We start from the raw sequence: 15,352 nt of genomic DNA, 5'->3' as shown, positions 1-15,352 counted from the left end.
GCGAATACCAGCAGAGAGAAAATTATAGAAAAAGAAAGAAATTTCCATAAGGCATGATATGAATAAATAAGTGAAAAAACAATCACAGGCTTAAAAGTAAAACGTGAGAAGTCAAAGCCTGTGAAATTTTATTTATACAAAAGAATAAAAATATTTAGAAAGGACTGATTCAAACTTATGTTTTTCCATTTTTCCTATTCCTTGAATAGGAATCTGCTTTCAACTCAGAAAGATTTAAGATAGATAATCACTAAATAAACACTCTTTACCTCCCCTTGCAAAAAACCAAAGAGCCAAGTTTCCCATTTTACTTAACAACAAACCAGCTTCTTTTCCGTTAAGAATATTGGCAACTTGTGGCTCAGTCCGTAGGGCACCGGCCCCATATGCCGAGGGTGGCGGGTTCAAACCCGGCCCCGGCCAAACTGCAACCAAAAAAAATAGCCGGGCGTTGTGGCGGGCGCCTGTAGTCCCAGCTACTCGGGAGGCTGAGGCAAGAGAATCGCCTTAAGCCCAGGAGTTGGAGGTTGCTGTGAGCTGTGTGAGGCCACGGCACTCTACCGAGGGCCATAAAGTGAGACTCTGTCTCTACAAAAAAAAAAGAAGAAGAAGAATATTGGCAACTGCATGAAACAGATTATCAAATATGCCAGCAGGAAGGTATGAGCTATAACAAAGGCATTACAAAAAAGGCCCAGAAGAAAATACAATGGTAAAAACAACAATAAAAAAGAATAAAACACAAAACCAAACAGGAAAATGCCAGATATTTACAGCCTCTGTCTGAAATGTGACTTGTGTTCTACTTTCAGCATGAGATAAAACTAGAGAACATTTCTTGATAGGTATCACACATAAAGCTGGTGCCAGCCAGTTTGGGGGAAGACATTCATTCTAAGAAGGGAGAAATGCACAGTTAGCAATTTGCTGGAATTATAACCAGGTCTTGGTCTTCCTGCAATTCTGTTACTAAAAATGACACAAATTAAATGATCCAATGTCTTACAGAAATGACTCATCACCACATTTAGAACAAACTACTCAAAAGTCACAGGCACTGGGTCTGCGAGAGCGAGGTGGATGGCCACACACTCAGGTGAGGGATGTTCATCTTTGTGAGGTCGGAGAAGGGACGCAGGGCTCTATAGCCTGGAAGCTTCTGCACAAATTGCGTCTTCTAATAGTCCTGTGCCGGATTTTATTCTTTCGTTTTTTATGGCTGCTGTGATGACTCCCTGAGGAAGTGGAAGAAGCAGCCTTCTGAGGTTTCACTCCCTGCACAGATCCATCCAGATCCTCAGGGTCCTCCTGGCTGGGCTCATTTTCCTGATTGTGGAAGTCTGGAGAAGTATCACTTTCCGTCCCACTTCCTGGTTCCCTCTTTTCAATGAGCTGGTCCTGAACTCCTGCCAATGCACTTACTGCAGCTGCTGATGTAACTGAAGATTTACTGAAGAGCCGGTCAGCTTCCTTAAATTTCCTTAAAGTAACAAATTTCCAGTTCCTTCGATCATTTTTGCTATTGGAGTTTTTTTGGTTGGTCAGATACCGGTCCCAGCCACGAATAATATTGCCATACATCTGAGTGTCTTCCAGGTAGCTCTCTTCAAAAGCATAGATCTGCCTCTCCAAGTTTGCCAGTTTCCGCCAGCTCCTGTTTCCGCTTCCCCAGCTCCGCCAGCTCCCACCGGGTGTCCGGGATCTGCGGTGGGGCCGCCTTGTTGTGCTTCGCCATGTTGGGCTCCGGCCCCAGTAATTTTTATGTTACTGATAGAAAATAGAAAAGCAATTAAGGTATATTCCGTAAGAGAAAACTAAAATGTAACAAAAACAAAAATTCATATTTCATGTAATCAGTACTATAATTTACTACCAAAGCATAGACATGATACTTAAAAAATTTGTGTGTGTGTGTGTGTGTGTGTGTTTTGTTGAGACAGAGTCCCACTCTATGCCCCTGAGCAGAGTGCAGTGGGCGTGGTAGCTCACTGCAACCTCAGACTCGGGCCGCGGGCACCCCGCTGCCTCAGCCTCCGGTTACAGGCGTTCGCTATGGCGCCCGGGCTGGGTTTTTCCATTTTTTTCATGAGTCGGGGTCTCACTGTCGCTCAGGCGAGTTTCCCTTCTCAGCCTCCCACAGTGCTGGGATTACAGGCGTGAGCCACCGCGCCTGGCGATACTTAAAAATTTTTAAGCATAGTGGGAGACAGTCTATGTAACACAGTTGGCCTAAACACCGGTGGCCTACTGGTAAATGTTTAACAACGCACATTCCTGAGGCCATGCAGCCCTGATTTGTTGATTTGCTGATTTAGGTGGTCTAAGCACTTCCACTATGACTGATTTCAAGTGACCCACTTGATATCCATCAACTAGTAAAGTTTCTGAAAGTTGACAGTTAGTGTTTACAATTTCCTTACAAGGTGACCCCAGAACCACAGTAGACACTTATATACTGAGACTTAATAAATAATTACCCTTTACTTAGTCTACATATTAATAGGATGGATTAAAAACTCTAAAATACAGTCTATGAATATAAGGAGGGGGGTGTATTGCATATTTATGAACTTGAAAATATTAGACCTGGTTCATATGCTTTGGGGAACTTACTCAATTTCTTTTCAAGATTCTTTCAACCAAAGAGCACATGTGTTGTTAAATGAATTCTCATATTGTGCAAGTGTTACTGGTGTTGAGGTATTGCTTGCCTCCGTGGCTGCATGCATACTTCCCCTCAAGTTTTTAAATGACTGGCTTTAGTACAGGTGGTTGGGCTGTGGCAATGATCCTCTAGCCAACATAACTAAATGATGTCTTTCCTATGTTCCAGGGCACTGCCTAAACCCTAATGAATCACATTTTCTTTTTTCTCTGAATGCACTTACATAAAAGACAACATGTATTTTAAAACATCTGTAATGTGAAACATGCCCCATGTTGTCAAGTTTTCAGAGCCTGTTTGTTTGTTTTTACCAATAGAAATGAAAATAAATCTAACTTAAAAATTTTTGTTTTCTCAGATTAAAAGGCCAGAAATCCTAAGCTAATTTTATGATGTTTAATTTGAAAATAGAAGTATTTTCAATATCCAATGATCTTTATTTATGCCATGCAAAAAGAAGGTGATTAAAAATTCTCCTTCTATAAACTAGTGACCTGTAAAACTCTCACTGAATAAAGAAACTAGGGAATAAAAGCAACTTCAAACCCAAGTTTTGGGTTAGTATCAGAAAACACTCCAGGGAAATGGTACACAAATGTCCCATCAGTTTTTATTTATGCAAAATGTGGTAGGCTCAAGTAAAAATTAGTTTGCCTATTATTAAAGCCTAAGGATAGATAATTCTTGTAGCAGTGGAGGTTTTCTTTAGAGAACTAGGGGAGAGTGGAAGGTGACTTTGCTTCCCAGGGACACTTGGCAATATATCTCCATTTTGGTTAACAGAACTTAGAGGGAATGGGATGTTACCGGCATCTAGTGAGTAGAGATCAAGGATGCAGCTACATGTCTCCTGCAAGGCCCAGGATGGCACCCCAAAACGAGAAGCCAAAACATCAATAGAAACCTGCCACTATACCCAAAATTTGCCCGTGTGCAAATTACAAACGTGAAAACACAGAGCACAGCCCCTCACTTGGCTCACCCCAGTTGCACCCCCTTCCATTCCCTTCACCTGTATGACAATTAGTTCTCCTACCTACCTTTATAGTTCTTTCTATCTATACACATAGTACTAAATACTAGAGAAGATTCTTACCTATCTTGGATTTTATACTGCGAATATTTTGAGCCTATCAAACACAATACTGTGATCATTTGTGTACATGAACCCTGGGATAGATGTATACCAGTTACTTTATGTACACGTGGGATTGGGACACTTAATCCCAGAGCATGTGCATTTTCAACTTTACTAGATACTACCTTTTTTTTTTTTTCCAAAAATGGCTATAGCAATTTATACTTCTATGAGCAGTATATGAGAATTTGTGTTAAATGCCATCTTTTGCAATATTTGACCTTTAAATCTACAAGTCTGATGGGTCTGTAATGACAGCTTATGGGATTTTAATTTATTTATTAGCCAATTCTCCTCTTGAGGTTTTGTGAGTTGTAAGACGATCCCTAAGATTTTTGCCCTCTGGTGAACCTTCCCTGGTGGGCAGGGCCTGAGATCAGGTATAGTTAAATGGCCAAGTTGAAGGGATATTGCAGATGGCCTTAAATTCTCCAGTCAGTTGATTTTGAGTTAATCAAAATGGAGCTTATTCTGGGTGGGCCTGAAAGCTCTTACGGAGAGACTAGGCATTTCCTAAAAGAGATTCTCCTGCTGACCCTGAAGAAGCCACTGCCCTGTGAACCGGCTGTGGACAGAGGTGCCCCTCTCACAGCTGAGGACCTTGGTCCTGCAACCTCAAGAAGCTGATTTCTGCCAACAATTTGAGCTTGGATAAGAGCCCTGAGCTGCAAATGAGAACACACAGGTCAACTGAGGAGAACTCTGCTACATCCTGCCTTGGCTCCTGGCCCACAGAAACAGTGAGATAATAAATGTGTGTGTTTGTAACTCATTGGCTTAGTGGTAATTTGTTATACAAGCTTCTTTGAGATTTTTTACACACACAAATATATTCTAAATTAATAAGGAGAGTTTCTTGCCTTCCTTTCCCATCTTTATACCATTTATTTCTTATTCTTTCTCTGTTGCCTGAAGACTTCTAATACAAAGTTTGCTAGAAATAGTGGTAGTGGCACTATTACCTAAATCTTTATATCAAGAGGAACATATTCAATGTTTTGATGTTAAGTACAATATTTACTGTAGGTTTTTTTGTAGATACTTTTTAACCAAATTGAGCAATTCTTTTTTTTATTTATTTTTTATTATTAAATCATAGCTGAGTACATTAGTACAATCAAGGGGTACAATGTGCGGGTTTCATATACAATCTGAAATATTCTCATCAAACTGTTCAATGTAGCCTTCATGGCATTTCTTAGTTACTGTATGCAGTCATTTGTATTCTGCATTTAGTAAGTTTCGCTTGTACCCATTCTAAGATGCACTGTAGATGTGGCCCCACCCATTACCTTCCCACCACCAAAACTTCCCCCCTCCTTTCCCCTTCCTTGGCCCTTTCCCCATAGTCTTGTGCTATAGCTGGGTTATAGCCTTCATGTGAAAGCTATAATTTAGCTTCATAATAGAGCTGAGTACATTGGATACTTTTTCTTCCATTCCTGAGATACTTTGCTAAAAAGAATATGTTCCAACTCCATCCATGTAAACATGAAAGAGGTAAAGTCTCCATCTTTCTTTAAGCCTGCATAATATTCCATGGTATACATGTACCACAATTTGCTAGTCCATTCGTGGGTCGATGGGCACTTGGGCTTCTTCCATGACTTAGCAATTATGAATTGGGCTGCAATAAACATTCTAGTACAGATGTCTTTGTTATATTGTGATTTTTGGTCTTCTGGGTATAAACCTAGTAAAGGAATTACAGGATCGAATGGCAGGTCTATCTTTAGGTCTCTAAATATTCTTCAAACAGGGACCCTGAGGGCGGAGGTGCACTCTTCCTCAAGGTCTCCCCAAGGCAGTTCAACTGAGTGCCAAGTCCAAAAACACAGAAACAGTTCACAGGTAAGGCCTTTCCAGTTTGCAGTCTCACTGCTGCTTGTACTTACGGTTGCCTGCGTGATTAGGTGATTGAACACACGCAACCACTTGCCAGTTTCCCACTGTTTTTGTCCTCCTCTTGGGGTCTAGAAGTCCCTTGCTGACTCCCTGTATCTTCAAAGGGATGATTATAGGCAGATCCCACCAGCCAGAGATGTCTGGAGTCTTATCTCCCCAGACTCACCATGCCCAGTTGCAGGGAAGCTGTTACTCAGCCTCCATCTTTAATCTGATCCAAGCAATTCTTATCTATTACTAGTTTGCTGAAAATTTTGGTCAGGAATGAATGTTGATTTTTATCAAACATTTCCTCTGCACCTTTTGCATATACCATATAGTTGTTGCCTCGTATAAGTTAATGTGTTCAATTATAGGGGCAGACGTTCTAATGTTAAAGCAACCTTTCTTTCTTGGGGAGGATAGGTGGGAGAAGGAGTTTAATCATAGTGCTCTATCCTTTTTATAAATTTCTAAATTCAGCTTGACAATATTAGGGTTAATATTTTTGCATCTATGTTAATGATGACAAATGCTTCTTCATTTTCCTTTATTTTTCTTTCTTTTTTTCTTTCTTTTTTTTGTGTGTTTTGGTATGAAGAATATGCCAGTCTCATGGAATGAATTCTATAAGAGTTGTGTAAGATTGCAATTATTTTTCTCTACATGTATTTAAGAAATGAGTGTTAAAGTATCTAAATCTGGAGGACTACTGAAGAATTGGATATAGTGTCTTCAGGTTGTAAGAATAGATATGATAAATATGTTAACATGTAGAAACACCCAGCCATAGGAAGCTAAAGTTGTTTAATCACTTGATCACTGTTGTAGAAACATAATCACAGAAATTGAATGAGACTATACATTAGTGCTTCCTGAACATGTTTAATTGCTAAACGCTTCAAGTTTAATTTTTGAAATGGAATTTACCTTGTTAATTTAGAACTTTCCTTTATTCAATGATCCAAGAGAAAGTATTTGTTTACTCTAGTGCCTCATAAACGATAAATCCTGGATGATATAGAAACACATGTTGAATTTATATATTGGATTAGCTTACATCAGTTAGTTAATAAATGCTAACTTGTGTAATGATGCTCCAGATTTTGCTTTCACAGATCATAACTGCAACAACAACAACAAAAAAAATAGCCGGGCGTTGTGGCGGGCGCCTGTAGTCCCAGCTGCTTGGGAGGCTGAGGCAAGAGAATCACGTGAGCCCAAGAGTTAGAGGTTGCTGTGAGCCGTGTGATGCCACGGCACTCTACCCGAGGGCGGTACAGTGAGACTCTGTCTCTACAAAAAAAAAAAAAAAAAAAAATAAGCCATGTGATTCAGTTATGAATCAATAATGCTATACTCAAAGGTATGTCAAAATACTTTTATTTTGGCTGGGTGCAGTGGCCCACATCTGTAATCTTAGCACTCTTGCAGGCCGAGGCAGGTGAATTGCCTGAGCTCAAGAGTTCGAGACCAGCCAGAGCAAGAGTGAGACTCTCATCTCTAACAAAAATAGAAAAACAAGACAGGCATTGTGGCCTGCACCTGTAGTCCCAGCTACTTGGGAGGCTGAGACAAGAGGATCATTTGAGCCCAAGAGTTTCAAATTGCTGTGAGCTATGACACCAGAGCACTCTACAAGGGGTGACAAAGTAAGACTCAATCTCAAAAAAAAAAAAAAACAAACCAAAATCCCAAAAAACAAAAAAAAGAAAAAAAAACTTGCATTTTTCTAGTTTTTTGAAAGGGACACATAAGCTACATAGTGCTCCTTACAAAAACACAAAACAAGGAAATTCTATTTCTTCTCCTATTCAACACCTCTTACATCAAAGCTGTTGTAAAGTCTCTCTCTAGCACGTACACACACACAGACACCTGAAAAACACATTCTTTTCTCTTTGGCCTCTTGTGCCTCTGTGCCTTCAACAAGAGCTTTCAAACCTATAAACTCACTTAAGAATGGGACAAGATGTCAGGCTTGATGGCTCATGCCTGTAATCCTAGCACTCTGGGAGTATGAGCACTTCAGGTCAGGAGTTCTAAGACCAGACTAAGCAAGAGTGAGACCCCATCTCTACCAAAACTAGAAAAAAAATTAGCTGGGTGTGGTGGTGCATGCTTACAGTTGTCCCAGCTACTTAGGAGGCTGAGGCAGAAGAATTGCTTGGGCCCAGGAGTTCCAAGCTCTGATCACACCACCACATTCTATCCCATGCAACAGAGCAGGAGTCTGTCTCCAAAGAAAAAAACCCAAAACAAAAATCCAATGGGAGAGGAGAAGAAACTGAAGGAGACAAAATAGACTTCACTTCAGCAGCCAAGGAGAAGGTTGGAAACTTACTGAAAAACATGAGCCCCATGGATTTCCTGTCCTACAATGATGACCACACCACTTATAAAGGCAAATTATGACATGCTAAGAAGAGCCATTATATGTACATGCAATTTTAACTTATATTTCTGAAGATTTTTCTAAGAAAAATATTTTCATTTGATTAATCTTTTTTTCTTTAATAGAACACCTATCAATTTTCTATAGAATACTAGGTTATGGAGAGGCATAATTTTCAGAAAATTTACTGTTTTTTAAAAACATTATTTAGTATTTAGACATCTTTCCTAATGACTGCTTTCAAATCTCCACCTTTAAGGTCACTTACAAGTGTCCTTGCTGAAAATTTACTAAATAATAAAATATGTACCTGGGCATATAGTCCATTGTCAGCCATATAAAATATATTTGAAAGTTATATCTGGGCAGCGCCTGTGGCTCAGTTGGTAAGGCGCCGGCCCCATATACCGAGGGTGGTGGGTTCAAACCCGGCCCTGGCCAAACTGCAACCAAAAATAGCCGGGTGTTGTGGCGGGCGCCTGTAGTCCCAGCTACTCGGGAGGCTGAGGCAAGAGAATCGCTTAAGCCCAGGAGTTGGAGGTTGCTGTGAGCTGTGTGAGGCCACGGCACTCTACCGAGGGCCATAAAGTGAGACTCTGTCTCTCCAAAAAAAAAAAGAAAGTTATATCTGGCTTTAATTCAGTGCACATCTTCATAACCTTTAGTTCTGTGAATTTAGATGGATAATTTCAGCTTTATATGTTATCAAGTCGTAGAAACCTCACAAGCTCAGATCTACAAATAAGCTGAGATTTTAGTAAGAAGAGGTTAGTAAATGTCTAGTGTATATTTTTAGTCCTTTCCCTACTGTGGAAGTTAGGTTTTGTTCAAATATTTCTTGAAAATCAAAACCACTTTGAGATACCATGTAACTCCAGTACGATTAGCCCACATAACAAAATCCCAAAACTACAGATGTTGGCGTGGATGTGGAAAAAAGGGAGCACTTCTACACTGCTAGTAGGAATGCAAGCTAATACGGCCTTTTTGGAAAGAAGTTTGGAGAATATTCAAGGAACTAAAAGTGGAACTACTGTTTGATCCTGCAATCCCCCCATTAGGTTATTTACCCAGATGATCAAAAATCATTTTTACAACAAAGACATTTGCACCGGAATGTTTATTGTAGCCCAATTCATAATTTCCAAGTAATGGAAGCAACCCAAGTGACCATCCACCCATGAATGGATTAACAAATTGTAGTATATGTACACCGTGGAATACTATGCAGCCATAAAAAGATGGAAACTTCTCATCTTTTTTTGTTTACCTGGATGGAGCTGGAACATATTCTTCTTAGTAAAGTATCTCAAGAATGGGGGGGAAAAAGTATCCAATGTATTCAATAGTACTATGAAATCAGTATATAATCATTTACACATTCATGGGAATGGCAAAACATAACTATAGTCCAGAAAGAAGGAGGAAAAAGGAAGGAGAGTGGAAAGGAGGGGGGAGGCCTGGAGGAGGGAGGGTATTTGGCCATGATGTGCCCTAACGTAATGTGCATAATGCAATGATACATTTCTAAATTATTAAGAATAGAGTATGAATGTTTTACCACAATAAATAAGCAAGGAGATAGTTAAACTAATCAGTTAGATGTAAGTATTCCACATTGTATATCAAATCAGCTCATTGTACCCCATAAATGCATTAATGTACACAGTTATGATTTAATAAAGAATTTAAAAAATAAATAAAAGAAGAGGTTAGTAAAACAAGTTGCCATTGATTTTCAGAAATAAAAGTCACAATTCACCCTGTATTGCTAATGGAAAATATTTTGCAGTCTCCAAAATACAAAATTCCTAAAACATGTAGACTACTCCCATTTGTTAATTTGATGATCTATTTCAAAGAGAACTGGTTATGAGTTTATGAACAAGTCAGAAGAGAGTAGGTAAAAGTTGAAGCAGGTGTTCTCAAGTGGACTTGTTTACTTTGTGGTAAATCATTGAGATATACCCTATGTGGTTTGTTTACTTTTCTGTATTTGTATGTTACTTTAATGAAAGGATTTGAAAATTCATATTGTCAAAGATTATTAACATGAGATAATGTTGATCATATTGGAGAATATAATAAATTAAGTTAAAAATTGTATGTTCAGCATGATACAATATTGGAAAAATACATAATTGTGTTTAATCACAAAGAAAAAATATCCTTGAAAGACTACCCCAATTTGATAGTGGTTGTTGAAGTGTTATAGTGTGCGCATAACTAATGTACTCTGTAGACATAAACAGCTTCTTTTATGCCTCTATGTATTTGTGAATAATTTAATCAGTTATCCATTGATGACAGTTAGATTATTTCTAAACTTTTTTTGTCAACAAGGTTGCAATAAATAGCCTTGTACACACACTGGATTGCAGACATGTAAGTATTGCAGATGTGAAAATACCTATATAGAACTGTTTTCTCAATATAGAATTGGTGACTTAAAGGAAATGTGCATTTCTAACTTTGACAGCTTTGACCTTCCATAGCAATGGTCCCCCATAGAGATTGTCTCCATTTACTCTCCCATGAGTTATGAACATGCCTGTTTCCACACATCTCTGCCAATTCAGGGTGTATTTATCCCATCTCCCCAACTTTGCTTTATGCATAAACTGTAAAAAACCATAAAAACAAATATTGGTGGTATTATAAGTAATTCCCTGCCCCTTTGTATGTGTGTGTGTTTTTTAAGATTTTTAAATTAGTAGGAAAAAAAGTCAAGCTACAGAACAGTAACTATATTATCATTGCTGTAAAAAATGTTGGGGAAAGAAAAAGTGTATTTACATAGAAGCATAGACATTCTTTAGAAGTTGAGAAAACACATAAGCTGTCATGAATCAGAGAGATATTTCCCAACATCAAGTGTTATTTATTTATATATTTATTTATTTATTTTGAGATAGAGTCTCACTATGTCACTCTGAGTAGAGTGCTTCACAGCTCATAGCAACCTCAAACTCTTGGGCTTAAACGATTCTCTTGCCTCAGCCTCCCAAGTAGCTGGGGCTACAGGCACCTGCCAGAACACCCACCTATTTTTGTGTGTGTGTGTGGTAGTTGTCATTGTTGTTTAGCAGGCCCGGGCTGGGTTTGAATCCAGCATCCTTGGTTTAAGTGGCAGGCGCCATAACCACTGAGCTATGGGTGCCAAACCTCAACATCAAGTGTTATTAAGAAGGGCAAGAATCTACATGAGCAAAATGCTCACATGGTACAGAGAAAGCCCTGCAAAGTCCTGTTGGTTCTACAGGTAGGTAGCATCACCTGGAGTGGCATTCTCTAGGTGAACGTCACAGGAACGTGAAGCACCTTCATTTTATACCCAGGTATAGCACAAGCCTAGCCTCCCTGAATGTGCTCTTGAGAGCCTTGCCTCAATGATTCTGGGTTCTACTTACTACTAGCTATCCTTAGCAAGGGACTGCCTCCTAATAGCCTTTCAGAGACAATGCCGCTTCCTCCTGCAAATTTTAGTAAGTCTATTTATCTTGAAGTCCAGATGACTTGGAGCTTAATCAGATCCCTTGCCTCCCCCTGAGGCATGTCGCATCTAAAGAAAGTGGGTAGTTCTCAGGCACCAAACTAAACTTCTTCCTAGGAAGTATAGGTGACAGTATTTTACGAAAGCTGGAGAGGCGGGGTCAGGTTAAAAATGAAGATTTTAAAGTGAATATCCTTCTGGTTCATATAAGTGTATCACTTATTCAAAAAAGATTAAATAAATGCAATTAGCAAAAGTAATAAAGTGAAAGCATGCAATTTATAAGCGATACAACATGATATTTCTGGATGCTATATTTGCTCATATTCACGGAAAATGCTTCTATGCTATGCTTAAACCTTGCCAATTTAATTTTGGTAATGGAATATTTGGCACAGGGAAGATTGGGACAGGGGAGGAGAATGTGACAAGATTAAAATCCTTTGGCTAAGAACATTATAGATTCTTATGTTTGGTTTTGGAGGCTTGCCTAATAAAAGCCTCCCTCCCCCCTCCCCCCCACTGCTGAAATATATTAGTGGAACTTATGAGCTTTCTGAACTATTAATGGCATTACCATTTTTAAGTTTGACCGTTGTTTTGCTGTGCTCCATGGTAAATTAATGCAGAGGCTTCAGGACATAACCATGCTAGTCCTGCTTTTGTCACTTTATTGCTTTAGCAAGACATAACTTTTTTGTCTCAGATGGAACTACAGTGTGGTACGGTGAAGAAAGCCAGACAGACCTGGGGTCTGGACAATATGTCGTTGCTATTTATATGACTCAACTTCTCTAATTTTCACTAATATCTCCGTCTGTAAAATGAGGATATCAGTGCCAACTGTTGCAGTCCAGATTTTCCCCAGGAAACAAAGCCTATGGCCATGTTGAAGGCACTAGCGTGGTGAGAACCTGAGGGAAAGGTGAGACACAAGAGGTACAGAGTACCCCCCATCAGAGTACCCCCAGGTGTGTCCACCTGGCATAGGGTTTCCTGGATCACGGAGAGTCATGCATCACATGGGTCCACCAGGAGGAGGAAGAACAGGGAATATTGCGGCTGAGCTGCACGTATGGCTTTCCCGCTGGCCAAAGTTTGCCTCAATGGACCTTAACTTGACACACTACCTAGACTAGAGGAATCCTTTGGCCCCTTGTCTGCCTCTGGTATTATCTATGCAAGTCCCGTGGTGTGACACTTTGCTGAAGTCCTGGTGTGGCTGGAGGAGTCAGAACTCACAGGAAGCTACTTGGCTATTATGTGGTGGCCAAGAGGGAGATTCCAGCACTCATGGGAGGAGTAACTGTCAGCCCCAGGAGGTGAGCATAAGCCAAAACAGAACTGGCATGGCGTGGAAGTGACTGAGACACTCTGTGTACCTGAGGTTCTAGAAGGAGGCTCTCAGAGAATTGAGGACATGCATAATAACGTCTGCTTCCAATATACTTACCTTGCCGTGTGTGTGTGTGTGTGTGTGTGTGTGTGTGTGTGTGTGTGAGAGATGGCTATATAAAATAAACTATGTTTCATGCCTGATACATAGTGGTGCTCAACAATGCTAGTTCTCACAAATGGATCTAACAGCTATCCTATTTACTTCTTAGGGATATGATTAAAATCAAGACTATATTTGGTATATCTATTCTTTGAACACTTAAAAGATCTCCTTTACTAATCACCTAGCTTACAAGTCAGCAATATTTTATGCATCCCCATGTTTATTGCAGAACTATTCACAATAGCTCATGGTACAGAGTTCATCTGAATGTTCATCCACAAATGAATGGGTAAAGGAAATGTGACGTATATACAAGGTGGAATGGTATTCAGTCTTAAAGAACAATAAAGTCCTGTCATTTGCAGCAACATGGATGAGACTGGATGATATAATGTTAAGTGAAATAAATCAGGTACAGAAAAATAAATACTGAATATTCTCACTCATATGTAGGATCTAAAGAATGTTGAGGTTATTGAAGTAGAGAGTAGAAATGTGGTTAGTAGACACTAGAAAGGATGGGGGAGAGGAGGATGGGAGAGTTGGTTAACAGATACAAAATTATAACTAGAGAAAGAAGAATAAGTTCTAATGTTCTAAAGTTCTGTAGAATAAATATAGTTAACATTAAGCTATTGCTTTTGTTATTTCAAATAGCTAGAAGAGATGATTTGAATGATTTGACAAAACACAATGATCACTATTTGAGGTAATGTATATGTTAATTATCCTGATTTGATCATCACACACGGCATGCACATATGGAAATGTTACTGCATGTCCAATAAGTATGAACAATTATTATGTGCTAACTAAAAGCAAAAATAAAAGCCATATTTTTCTGTTCTTGCTTTGTTAATATCTTCGTTCACTTTTTTTTTTTTTAGAGACATAGTCTCGCTCTGGCTCAGGCTGATCTCGAACCTGTGAGCTCAGGCAATCCACCCACATCGGCCTCCCAGAGTGCTAGGATTACAGGCATGAGCCACTTCGCCCAGCCTTCCTTCACATTTTTCTTTTCCCAAACAAATCTTAGAGCAAATTCTTGGTACAAAGTATTTTACTCACAAAAGTTTCAGAGTTTTATTTTTATTTTATTTTATTTTATTATTTTATTTTTTTTGTAGAGACACAGTCTCACTGTACCGCCCTCGGGTAGAGTGCCGTGGCGTCACACGGCTCACAGCAACCTCTAACTCTTGGGCTTACGCGATTCTCTTGCCTCAGCCTCCCGAGCAGCTGGGACTACAGGCGCCCGCCACAACGCCCGGTTATTTTTTGGTTGCAGTTTGGCTGGGGCTGGGTTTGAACCCGCCACCCTCGGCATATGGGGCCAGCGCCCTACTCACTGAGCCACAGGTGCCGCCCAGTTTCAGAGTTTTATCACTAACAAATGAGGACTTTTTAAATACAGAAAACCACATTGTTATTATCATACCTAACAAAATGAACATAATTGCTTAATATCATCTAATATATGGTCTACTGAAATTTTGCCAATTTCTTGACAACATCTAACTGTTGATATAATCAGATTACAGACAAGGTTGATAAAATCAGAGTGCAGGTGAAATTGACACATTACATCCTGTGGATATCTCCCTAAATTCCTTTTAGTAAGAGGTCCCCCTCCCATGCCCCACTACTCTATTCCATTTACTTCTTTTTTTTTTTTATTGTTGGGGATTCATTGAGGGTACAATAAGCCAGGTTACACTGATTGCAATTGTTAGGTAAAGTCCCTCTTGCAATCATGTCTTGCCCCCATAAAGTGTGACACACACCAAGGCCCCACCCCCCTCCCTCCTTCCCTCTTTCTGTTTCCCCCCTCATAACCATAATTGTCATTAATTGTCCTCATATCAAAATTGAGTACATAGGATTCATGCTTCTCCATTCTTGTGATGCTTTACTAAGAATAATGTCTTCCACTTCCATCCAGGTTAATACGAAGGATGTAAAGTCTCCATTTTTTTTAATGGCTGAATAGTATTCCATGGTATACATATACCACAGCTTGTTAATCCATTCCTGGGTTGGTGGGCATTTAGGCTGTTTCCACATTTTGGCAATTGTAAATTGAGCTGCAATAAACAGTCTAGTACAAGTGTCCTTATGATAAAAGGATTTTTTTCCTTCTGGGTAGATGCCCAGTAATGGGATTGCAGGATCAAATGGAAGGTCTAGCTAGAGTGCTTTGAGGTTTCTCCATACTTCCTTCCAGAAAGGTTGTACTAGTTTGCAGTCCCACCAGCAGTGTAAAAGTGTTCCCTTCT

At 39.5% G+C, this 15,352-nt stretch overlaps 1 pseudogene across 1 annotated transcript; it reads right to left on the bottom strand.

Annotated features, from left to right (window-relative positions):
- Positions 1–658: 658 nt before the first annotated feature.
- On the bottom strand, positions 659–1,735 carry LOC128573737 (chromatin modification-related protein MEAF6-like; annotated as a pseudogene). The gene has a single exon (XR_008376529.1). The product of XR_008376529.1 is annotated as a chromatin modification-related protein MEAF6-like (transcript).
- Positions 1,736–15,352: the final 13,617 nt, after the last annotated feature.

The sequence above is a fragment of the Nycticebus coucang genome, chromosome 21 (genome assembly GCF_027406575.1).
Source record: "Nycticebus coucang isolate mNycCou1 chromosome 21, mNycCou1.pri, whole genome shotgun sequence".
Taxonomy (NCBI): Eukaryota; Metazoa; Chordata; class Mammalia; order Primates; family Lorisidae; genus Nycticebus; species Nycticebus coucang.
Note: the sequence above shows the minus strand (reverse complement) of the source record. Positions and strands in the feature narration are given on the sequence as shown.